Source organism: Emydura macquarii, unplaced genomic scaffold (assembly GCF_026122565.2).
Source record: "Emydura macquarii macquarii isolate MOO-44397 ecotype Brisbane River unplaced genomic scaffold, CSIRO-AGI_Emac_v2 contig_2661, whole genome shotgun sequence".
Classification (NCBI taxonomy): domain Eukaryota; kingdom Metazoa; phylum Chordata; order Testudines; family Chelidae; genus Emydura; species Emydura macquarii.
This window is the reverse complement of record NW_027132798.1, coordinates 133,317-142,354: the sequence shown is the minus strand read 5'-3', so window position 1 is coordinate 142,354 and position 9,038 is coordinate 133,317.

Below are 9,038 nucleotides of genomic sequence, written 5' to 3'. Positions count from 1 at the left end.
GCAGCCGTGGGAAGCCAGGCAAGGCTTGCCCTGAGGACCTGGAGCCTGGACCCCAGTAGGTGACTCAGAGAGACCCTGGGCCTGGAAGAAAGGGCGCCTGTTCTCAGCCTGACCCACACCGAACCTCACCGAACAGCCCACGCCGGACGCTGAGGAAATCGAGGGCCAGTGGACAGCAGCTCACAGCCACCCGGGGACTCGGGATAAAAAGCACGGGAGAAGAGCGAGCGTCCGGGCCCCAACGCCCGGCGGTCGCTACCTTCGTGCAGACTTCAGGAACGTGACGGGGATTTCAAAAGCTGACGCCTGCCCTGTGTGGCAGGCAGATGCGCTCCAGCTGGGCCGGCGGGAGCAGGCACATCCCCGCCCAGCATTGGGAAGGGGTCCCGGCAGATCCCCTCGGCCCTGACTCTCACCCGGGCTGTTTCACGTTGGGGCGGCGCGGCTGGCCTGGCTGCTCCGAGCTGCGTATCGTGGCCGCGTAGCCATGGCTAGCACAACCGGGGCTCACCCCGGCACAGTGGCCACAGCCCCCTGGTCCCGGAGAGAGGCAGGGCTAACGGCCAAGCACGCCCGATGCGCCGGGGGCGTCAAGAGGCGAGCCGCGGGCCAAATCCAGAGCACCAGAGGCTTTGCAACAGACCCCGAAAGATCATCGAGATATTTACTGTCCTCCTCGCTGTGCTCCTTTCTTCAGGGACGGTCGCTGGACGCTGGCCCTCGGCAGGACTGTTACCTGGCAGCTCTGTGTCCGTGGGGAACCCGGGTGCAAATCCCCGACTCTCCTGAATCGCCCCCAGCCTCTGCTTGAACCAGAAACCAAAGCCACGAGACACACCTAAACCCTCCAACCAAGGGTGCTAGGGTGACGGCAACGCCCCCAGCCTCAGCTACGTGGCAGATGGTGTCGCGCTGGTTAGATGGGGGGCGGGGGGGGGGGGGGCGTTTAACATATGGGTTAACATCAGCGTGTCAAAATAATGTAACCCTTCTGCCAGACCGAGTCAGCAGCACAGGGCCGGGTTCTGTGTCTAGGGGTCCCTGTCAATGACACAACACCAAACCGGCTCCAGCCCCCACCCAGTCACCTGGAAATCACACCCTGTCCCCTGGGCGCCCCAAAGGGCAACACGTCCCCTGTCGCCAGCACAGAGTCTGAGTGTAGAAAGAAACCTTTGAATAGCACAAGAGAGGTAACACAGCACTGGTTTGGGAACAGTGCAAACAGCGTTCATGAACTCACTGAACTGAGCCAAACCCAGCCCAGAGCACGGGGCCTGTCCTTCGCCTCGCCCTTCCTTCTTCTCCTGCACTGACCGGCGTGGTTGCAATGTCCACCTCTCGGGTGTGGCTCCAGCCCCTATGCCGCGCCTGTCCGACACGGGCTTGACCAGGCCCCCTCTGCTGCTTCTCCTCCCGCCTTCGGGCCTCGCTGAGTCCCCGACCGCTGGTAGTGACCACGCCTGTTTCCCACCAACCGCTGGCACCGACCGCGCCTGGCTCCCGGCGACCAGGCTGGCACCGACTGTGCCAGCCCCTCTGCCAACCGCACCGGGCTGGCACCGACTGTGCCAGCCTCCCACCAGAGTAGCCTGGTGCTCACTCTGCTCTGTTAGTTGTCAGGCAAGGTTTCCCAGATCCTCTACTGGTTCAGCTCTTAGTGATTTCAGCTTACGGGTAAACCTTCTGCTGACACACAGACAATGTCCCTGCCTTCAGGAAACAAAAGACTCCCAGAGGAGTCATTAATTCTACCTTTTCACAATGGGAGGAGAGAGTCACTCCATGCCAGGGGAGGGCAGCCCTTCGCCAGGGCCACTGCAATCCCCAGAGAAGACTGCTCCGCCTTTTCCAGGCTGGAACATCTCTGCCACCCTTGTGCAGCTCTGTGTAGTTTAGGTGCCGATTTCATCCTAACAGCCTGAGCACAGTTCTGCTGCCATCTGGTCGTACAACTGAAGGAGACATTTCATTACCCCAGCAGTTAACACAGATGTGGTTCGTAGCCCACAGCCAGCCCTGCCACCCATTTCCCATTGTGCTCAGCACCTCGCTAAGTTGTGCTACATACGCACTTGTAGTCATGCAGATACAACGCCCATGCCAATAAAGTGCCCCCTTTCAGCTGCTGAGCAGGGAGAGCGCCACGCAGACACGCAGACCTGGCTTACACTCATACTAATCCATGTGGGACAGGCCATGTCAGGCACCGTTAGAGAGGCTGTACTGTGCTAAGTCAGATGTCGATGCTTATGTTCATGTGTGAGGTGTGACATGGAAGTTATAGATGTATTTGAGCTATCTGTGTTTCAAATTGTGCTGCCTGGGTAACGACTCAGACAGGATAGATGCAGGACAATAGCCTGCTTAATGGCCCATCGAAACCTTCACAGAGGCAAGGGGCCCAGCAAGAAGCTAAAGGCAGACCTGAGGCGTTCCCAGCATTGGCCCATGTGACTCTGGACTCCATCTTAGTTCCTGTAAGTTTCTGCAGGCTGCCTGGCCAGGGACAGAGGGTTTATAAGATCAAACCACAGCAACCATTTTGTCTCTGTTCATGGCCAGCTGCAGATACACACCTGCCTCCGACACAAACCTGGGGTCTACAAAAACCCCTACCCAAGTTCAAACCCCTGTTCTGATGCCAGGATCCAAATTTTGCATCAGCTCCACGGGAACTTCCCCTTTTCCTGACTGATCGTGCTGGGGGCTCTGCCTGTCTAAAGCGCCCCAGACCCTCAGCTGACCAGCCTGTCTGCTGGGAACCTCTGAGCTGCACGGCGTGGTGAGACCCCTGTGATACATCAGTGCCCAGGGCAGCCAACGGATAATGCCGAGGTCAGGGCAGGCTGCAAAAGGAGAGCAGATTCTCCCAGCACTGGTGGGTGACACTGAAGTCAGACTTCCCAACCAGCCACAAACTGCGCTTCTGAATCCCCACAGAAGCCAGTACACAAATGCACACAGCCCACCCATACTGCATTTCAGCTCCTGGCTCCCAAATCAGCACCAGGTCCAGCAAAGAGACCAGTTATTTAAACTCTCTGCTCTTTGCTAAAAAGGTTCCCTCTGACCCCAAGGGGTCAGCCACAGCACCAGTTCAGTATAAGTTTGGATCTTACTTAAAATACCACACTGCCAGCCAATCCTTTAGTATCTAAACTAAAGGTTTATTGTACAAAGAAAGAAATAAACCATCAGAGAAATGTTAAAGGGTCAAAGCAAATCAGATACATACAAATGATTGAAAGTCCATATACATCAGGTTTCTGGAAGAAATGTGGAGTTGCAGGCTTGTATAGTTCCCTCTTGTACACATCCAGTACCTGGATGGGTCTAAGTCCTTTGGTCAGTTGCACAATGAATTGATCCAGAGGTAGGTGTGTGTCTGCAGCTGGACAGGAACAAAGACAAAATGGATTCTGTGGTTTGTTCTTATAAACCCTCTGTCCTGGGCCATGCGGCCAGGGGAAAGTCACAAGAACTAAAATGAAGTCCAGAGTCACATGGGCCAATCCTGGTAACTCTTCATGTCTGCCTTTAGCTTCTTCCTCGGCCCCTTGCCTCTGTGAGTGTCTTAGTGGGCCATTAAGTGGGCTATTGTCCTGCCGCCTCTCTGTCTGGGGTGTGTCCCAGCCAGCGCAAACTGACATACAGAAACAGCAATATATCCATGACTTTCATTTCACATAGACTACATGAACACAAGTATTAGTATCTCATCAGCACGGTACATTCCTTCTAACGGTACCTGACATGATGTGCCTCAGACGCATGATCATGATTCTGCCATACTGATGTCACACAATTACCAAATGCCCCCCCCCAAGCCAGCCCGCGTGACACCCCCACAGATACACACGCACATTCCAGGTTAACCGAGTGTGTCTGAGCGGAGCGGGCTATCAGCACTGTCAGCTGATCCCTTTATGCGTCCCTGAACTCAGCAGGCCGGTGACACAGCACGTTCAGTGGCCAGCTTTATATGCCCCTTTGCCACGCACCAGAACAGAGCGCACTTCTGCGCAGGCTGGGTCCACACAGCACTTTGAGCCGCACCCTTACCTGCCCCTGGACCCCGCAGGCGAGGCAGAGCAGCACTTCTCAGCTGCCTCCCCCCACTCTACAACTGTTCTAGCAGGAACCCCCGGACGAGCAAAGCCCACAGCATGGTTGGGCGCTCCAGGGATCTTGGGCTGAGGTAAAGAAGCGTGGCTGCAGCGCGAGACAGGGGCCAAGAACACAATGGAGTAAATGGAGTCTGGAGAGAGAAAGTGGCACCAGCGTGATTAGAACCGTTAGTGTATTGCCGGGTGTACAAAACGTGTGATACCAACAGTGCTACCAGACAAAGAGAGACAACAATCACACGCTCACAATGCTACACAGTGACGGGGGGATTGGAGACGCTAGCCCAGGTCTGATTACACAAGTAGGAAGTTATACCTGGACTGAGAGAGAGAGAGAGAGAATTGGGGGAAGATGGGAGCGGGGGTTTGTCATGCGGGCTGGCTGGAGTGGGGGGGCAGTTAGTATATTGGGTGACATCAGCATGGCAGAATCATAATAATCCATGTGGGATATGCCATGTCAGGTACTGTTAGGAAGGTTGTAATGTGCTACGTAAGATAATAATACTTGTGTTCATGTGTAATATGTGAAATGGAAGTTATAGATGTATTTGAGATGTCTGTGTTTCAAATTGTTCTGCCTGGGCCACACCCCAGATAGGAAGGCTGCAGAACAATGGCCTGCATAATGGCCCATTAAGGCCTTCCCAGGTGCAAGGGGCCCTGAGGGAGAGGCCAGCATCACCACTGAGTCACCAGCACCTGCTGACCTGACTCTGGACTCCATTGCAGGCAGCCAACCTGATGAAGCATCAGGACTGTCCCATGTGACTCTGGACCCCAGGCGCACCGGAGGAGTCACCAGGATTGGCCCATGTGACTCTGGACTCCATTTTAGCTCCTGTAAGTTTCACGGGCCGCATGGCCAAAAAATAAGCTCAAGCCAGAGAAACCATTGGCCTTTGTTCCTGTTCAGCGGTGGACTCACACCTACCTCTGGGTCAATTCATCTTGCAACTGACCCGAACTAGTCCATGGGGCCGGTCGCTGCAAATACTGCCGGGGAAGAGGGGGGGGCAGTGCGCTGTGCAGGACAGACCCCCCCACCAGGCCTGGCTGGGCTGGATTCGTGGCAGGGAGCCCTGGGGAGAGATGGGTCGCTGGCCCGTGAGCTGTGGGGTCCTGGGGCCCGGCCACCAAAGGGGCCACCCCAAGGGCCTGGCCCAGGCTGGACACAGCCAGACTCGGGACCCTCCCCCCGGCTGCAGGGACCACCCTGTCACTGACCTGGCCGTTGCAGTACCGCCCGGCCCCAGCAGATGGCGCCCTGGTACCGGCCTTGTGGGGCACTGGGCCCCTGTCGGGCTGGACTGCCCGGGCCGGGGGGGGGAGAGGCTGCCAAAGCCAGGCTGGGGATGGCACAACCCCCCCAGTGACATCGCCTGGGTCTGCTGCTTCTGCCCCTCCCCAGTCACCCCCAGACCCAGCCTGTCCCCACCCGGCCTAGCCTGAGCCCACTCCCCTGCCCCTCCTGTGACCCACTGGGCCTAGCCTGCCCCCCATCTCCCCATCCCCTTCCAGTCCCACATACCTCCCTTCCCCCACCCCAGGCACCCCCTAGGCCCAGCCTGCCCCACCTCCAATAAAGGGCCCGTCGCCTTCTGTGTGTCTGTACAGCCCCTGGCGCCGCGGGGTCCCGGGCCGGCCCAGGGCAGGGCTGGACAGGTGCCCTGGGCACAGGGCAGGCGCGGCCACGGGCTGAGCCCTGGGGAGCGGGGTGGCATTGGCTGTGCCCCCCCCCCGAGCCGGCCCAGCTCAGCATAGGGCAGGGGCTGCTGGGGCAGGCCCTGCAGAGGGGCGCAGCACCGTTGCCCCACGGGGAGGCTGGCACCCCACAGCTCCCACTCAGCCCTTTGCCGTCACGCGGCTGCCCCAGAACGGGGCACTGGCTGGGGGCGGCCCGGGGTCCCCCCAGTGCAGGGAGGCAGGGGCTGGGCACAGCAAACACCCTGGGACTCCATGCCAAGGAGTAAGCGGGGGTCACGGGGCCACCCAGCCCCACCCAGCCCCACCCAGCCCCACGGCCCTGCCCTGCCCTGCAAGCGGTCACCAGCTGCGTCTGCGCTGCCCTGCACGTGGCTCCCCCACGTCCGCCTCTGGCTCCCCAAAGCCTGTCCCTGGCTCAGCCGTGAGAACGAGCCGGGCCAGGGGCTGCGCCGGCGCCTCTAGAAATAGACCCTAAAAGAATCTGCCCCCAGCCCCCCCGTTCTGCCCTGACCCCCAGCCCCACTGGTGCCCCCCCACGCCCGACCCACAGCCCCTGCGTGAGGGGCCTTGCATGCGCCCGGCAGGGAGAGCCGGGGGGGGGGGGGTCTCTCTGCCGCCAGGCTCTCGGCTGGGCCTGGGGGGGACGCTGAGCCCCCCACTGGGACAGAGCCGAGCCCAGGCCTCTGAGGGGCGGGTGATGTGGTGGGGGGGAATGGGGCAGCCACCCCTCAGGAGGGAAGCGGAGGCTCCTGGGGGGAGAACCCAGGCGTCCTGGCTCTCCCCGCCCCCGCTCCAGCCACCAGCCGCCCCTCCCGCCCCGGCGCCGTGCTGGCCCCCCCAGGGCCGGTGCTGAGCAGTGACAGGCGATGCCGGGGGGGGGGGGGGGGGGGGGTGCTGCCGGCGCAGCTCAGAGACACCAAGGTCAGTGCCTGATGCCATGGATACCGGCCCATCACCATGGCAACCAGGGCCACCCATGAGCATCTCACAAAGGGGGGGGGGCACATTGGTCCCCCCCCACATCAACCTGCGCACGACCCATCCCCCTGCCCCCCCCCCCCCCCATCCTGGGGCTCAGCCCCATTCCCAGCCCCCACCCGCTGGCCCCCAGCCGGAGCACAGCCGCCTGCCGGAGACCCCACAAGCGCAGCTGGTGGGGGGAGCAGGAGGGTTTGGGGGGGCTCAGGGGGGCAGTGCTGGAGGGAGCAGGTGGGGGGGCTCAGCTCCCTCCCTCTCCGCCCCCCCCCGGCTCCCTAGCGCTTGCTGGGCCCCCAGGTGCTGTGGGGCCCAGCCGTGGTGGGGGGGTGGGGGTTATGGGCGTGGCAGCTCCCCAGGGCCGTGGCGGCGTCTCTGGTGATGCCCCCCCCCACCGGGGCCATCCCGAGGGGCCGTTCTGGCCTTGGGGGCGCGGTGTGGGCTCAGCCCCCGGCTCTGGGGCATCGGGCCTGGCCAGCAGCCCCGGGGGCCGGCCAGAGCCATGGCACCCCCCCAAGGCCCAGCCTGGGGTCCCTGGGGGCGTGGCCCGCTGCCCCCCATGGCCTGCTGTGGGCCCCGGCCCCACGAATGGGCAGGAGCTGCTGAGGCCCGGGAGCGGGTGCCAGCCCCACGCCTGCCCCGCTGTGTGGCTGAGCTGTCCTGTCACACGCACTGGGGCACCCCCTTCCCAGGCCGTAGGGCTCAAGGCAGGACCCGCTTACGGCAGCCCCCCTTCCTTAGGCCATGGGGCGCCGGGCGGCTTTACCCGGAGCCGGAGCCTCACACAGGAACAGCCCCAGTCTCGGCTGGTCCCGATGCCCAGCCAGGACACGCTGCAGCCCGCTCGGCTCGGCTCAGCTCGGCTCGGCACGGCTCGGCTCGGCTCGGCTCGGAGGGAGGAGGACCCAGCTATACAGTGAAAATTTGGGTCCCACTTAGCTGTACCTCGACCCCACAATTTCCAACATATGCCCCCTCCCCCCCGGCCCAGCCCAGCATGAACCAGCTCCCGCCCCCTCCTCCCCCGGGTGCAGCGGCCTGGCGGCTGGACGTCATGCACCAGATGCGCCCGGCAGGCAGCGCCAGGCAGGCGCCAGCGGCTCAACGCACCGCGGAGCTGGTGCGGCCCCACGGCTGAGCTGCCTGGCTGCGTTTCCGCTGGACACTGCCGGGGGCGCCAGGCGCTGCAGGCCCCGGGCCAGCCCCACGTTCCAGTGGCCCAGCTCCTGCCTGCACCTGCCTGATACGGCCTCAGACCTCACAGCCCCCCTCTGCCCTGGGCACTGGGCCCCACGCCCCGGGCCATGCGTGTGCAGGGCCGTGTGTCTGCATGGCATGGGGGGCGTGGGTCTCCGCTCCCACTCGGGGATCCTGTCTCTGGGGTAGGGAGCCTGGGGCTCCAGGGGAGCCCCGTGTTTTCAGGGCTGAGCTGGGGGAGGGAGCGCAGGGTCTGAGCTGGAGCCACCCTCGCGGCCCCCCCAGAGCAGTGCCAGGTGAACACCAGAGGCCAACGCCCGTGGCAGGAGCCTGGCGCCCGGGGCCTGGGCTGAGGGCAGCAAGAGGCGGCCGCTGCTGAACCGCAGCTGTTCCGAGGCAGCGCCAGGCCCCGCGGCGTCGTGTACCCACGGCCCAGCAGCCATCACCGCACCCGCCCCACGGCCACACTGGGGCGACCCAACCAGCCCCGGCCAGCGGCCCGGCCTGCCGGACGCTGCCGGGCGGGTCGACGTGGCCCCAGACACAGCCGGGGCGGGGGGAGCCCGGGAAAAGGCCTGGCCAGGCCAATGCCGTCTCAGCAGTGGACAATCAGGAAGGTGCTGGCAAGGCCACGCAGCCGGCCACGGGCACCAGCAGGCGGAGGAGCCCCCGCCTCTCCTGGGGTCCCCCCCCCAGACCTGTTTAGAAGCTGAGGGTGGCACCGATCCTGTGGCTCCGTGACACACGGTGACCCGGGGTGCTGTGAGCGTCTGACAGCGCTGGGGACCCCCCCCCCACACCCAGCACTGGTCAGACAGGTTCCCTGGCAGCGGGGGACCCCCCAGACCCAGTAGCTGGTGCCGTGCAGTGGGGGGTCCCTGCGCCCAGGGGTGCAGGGCATGGGCATCACCCCACAGCAGCAGGGGGATGACGCAGGGGCTCAGTGTGGCCCTCTCCCAAATCCAGGCCCCCCAGGGTGGTGTGTCGAGACCCCCCAGCCCCTTTCACCAGGGCTGCCAGCTCTGGGAG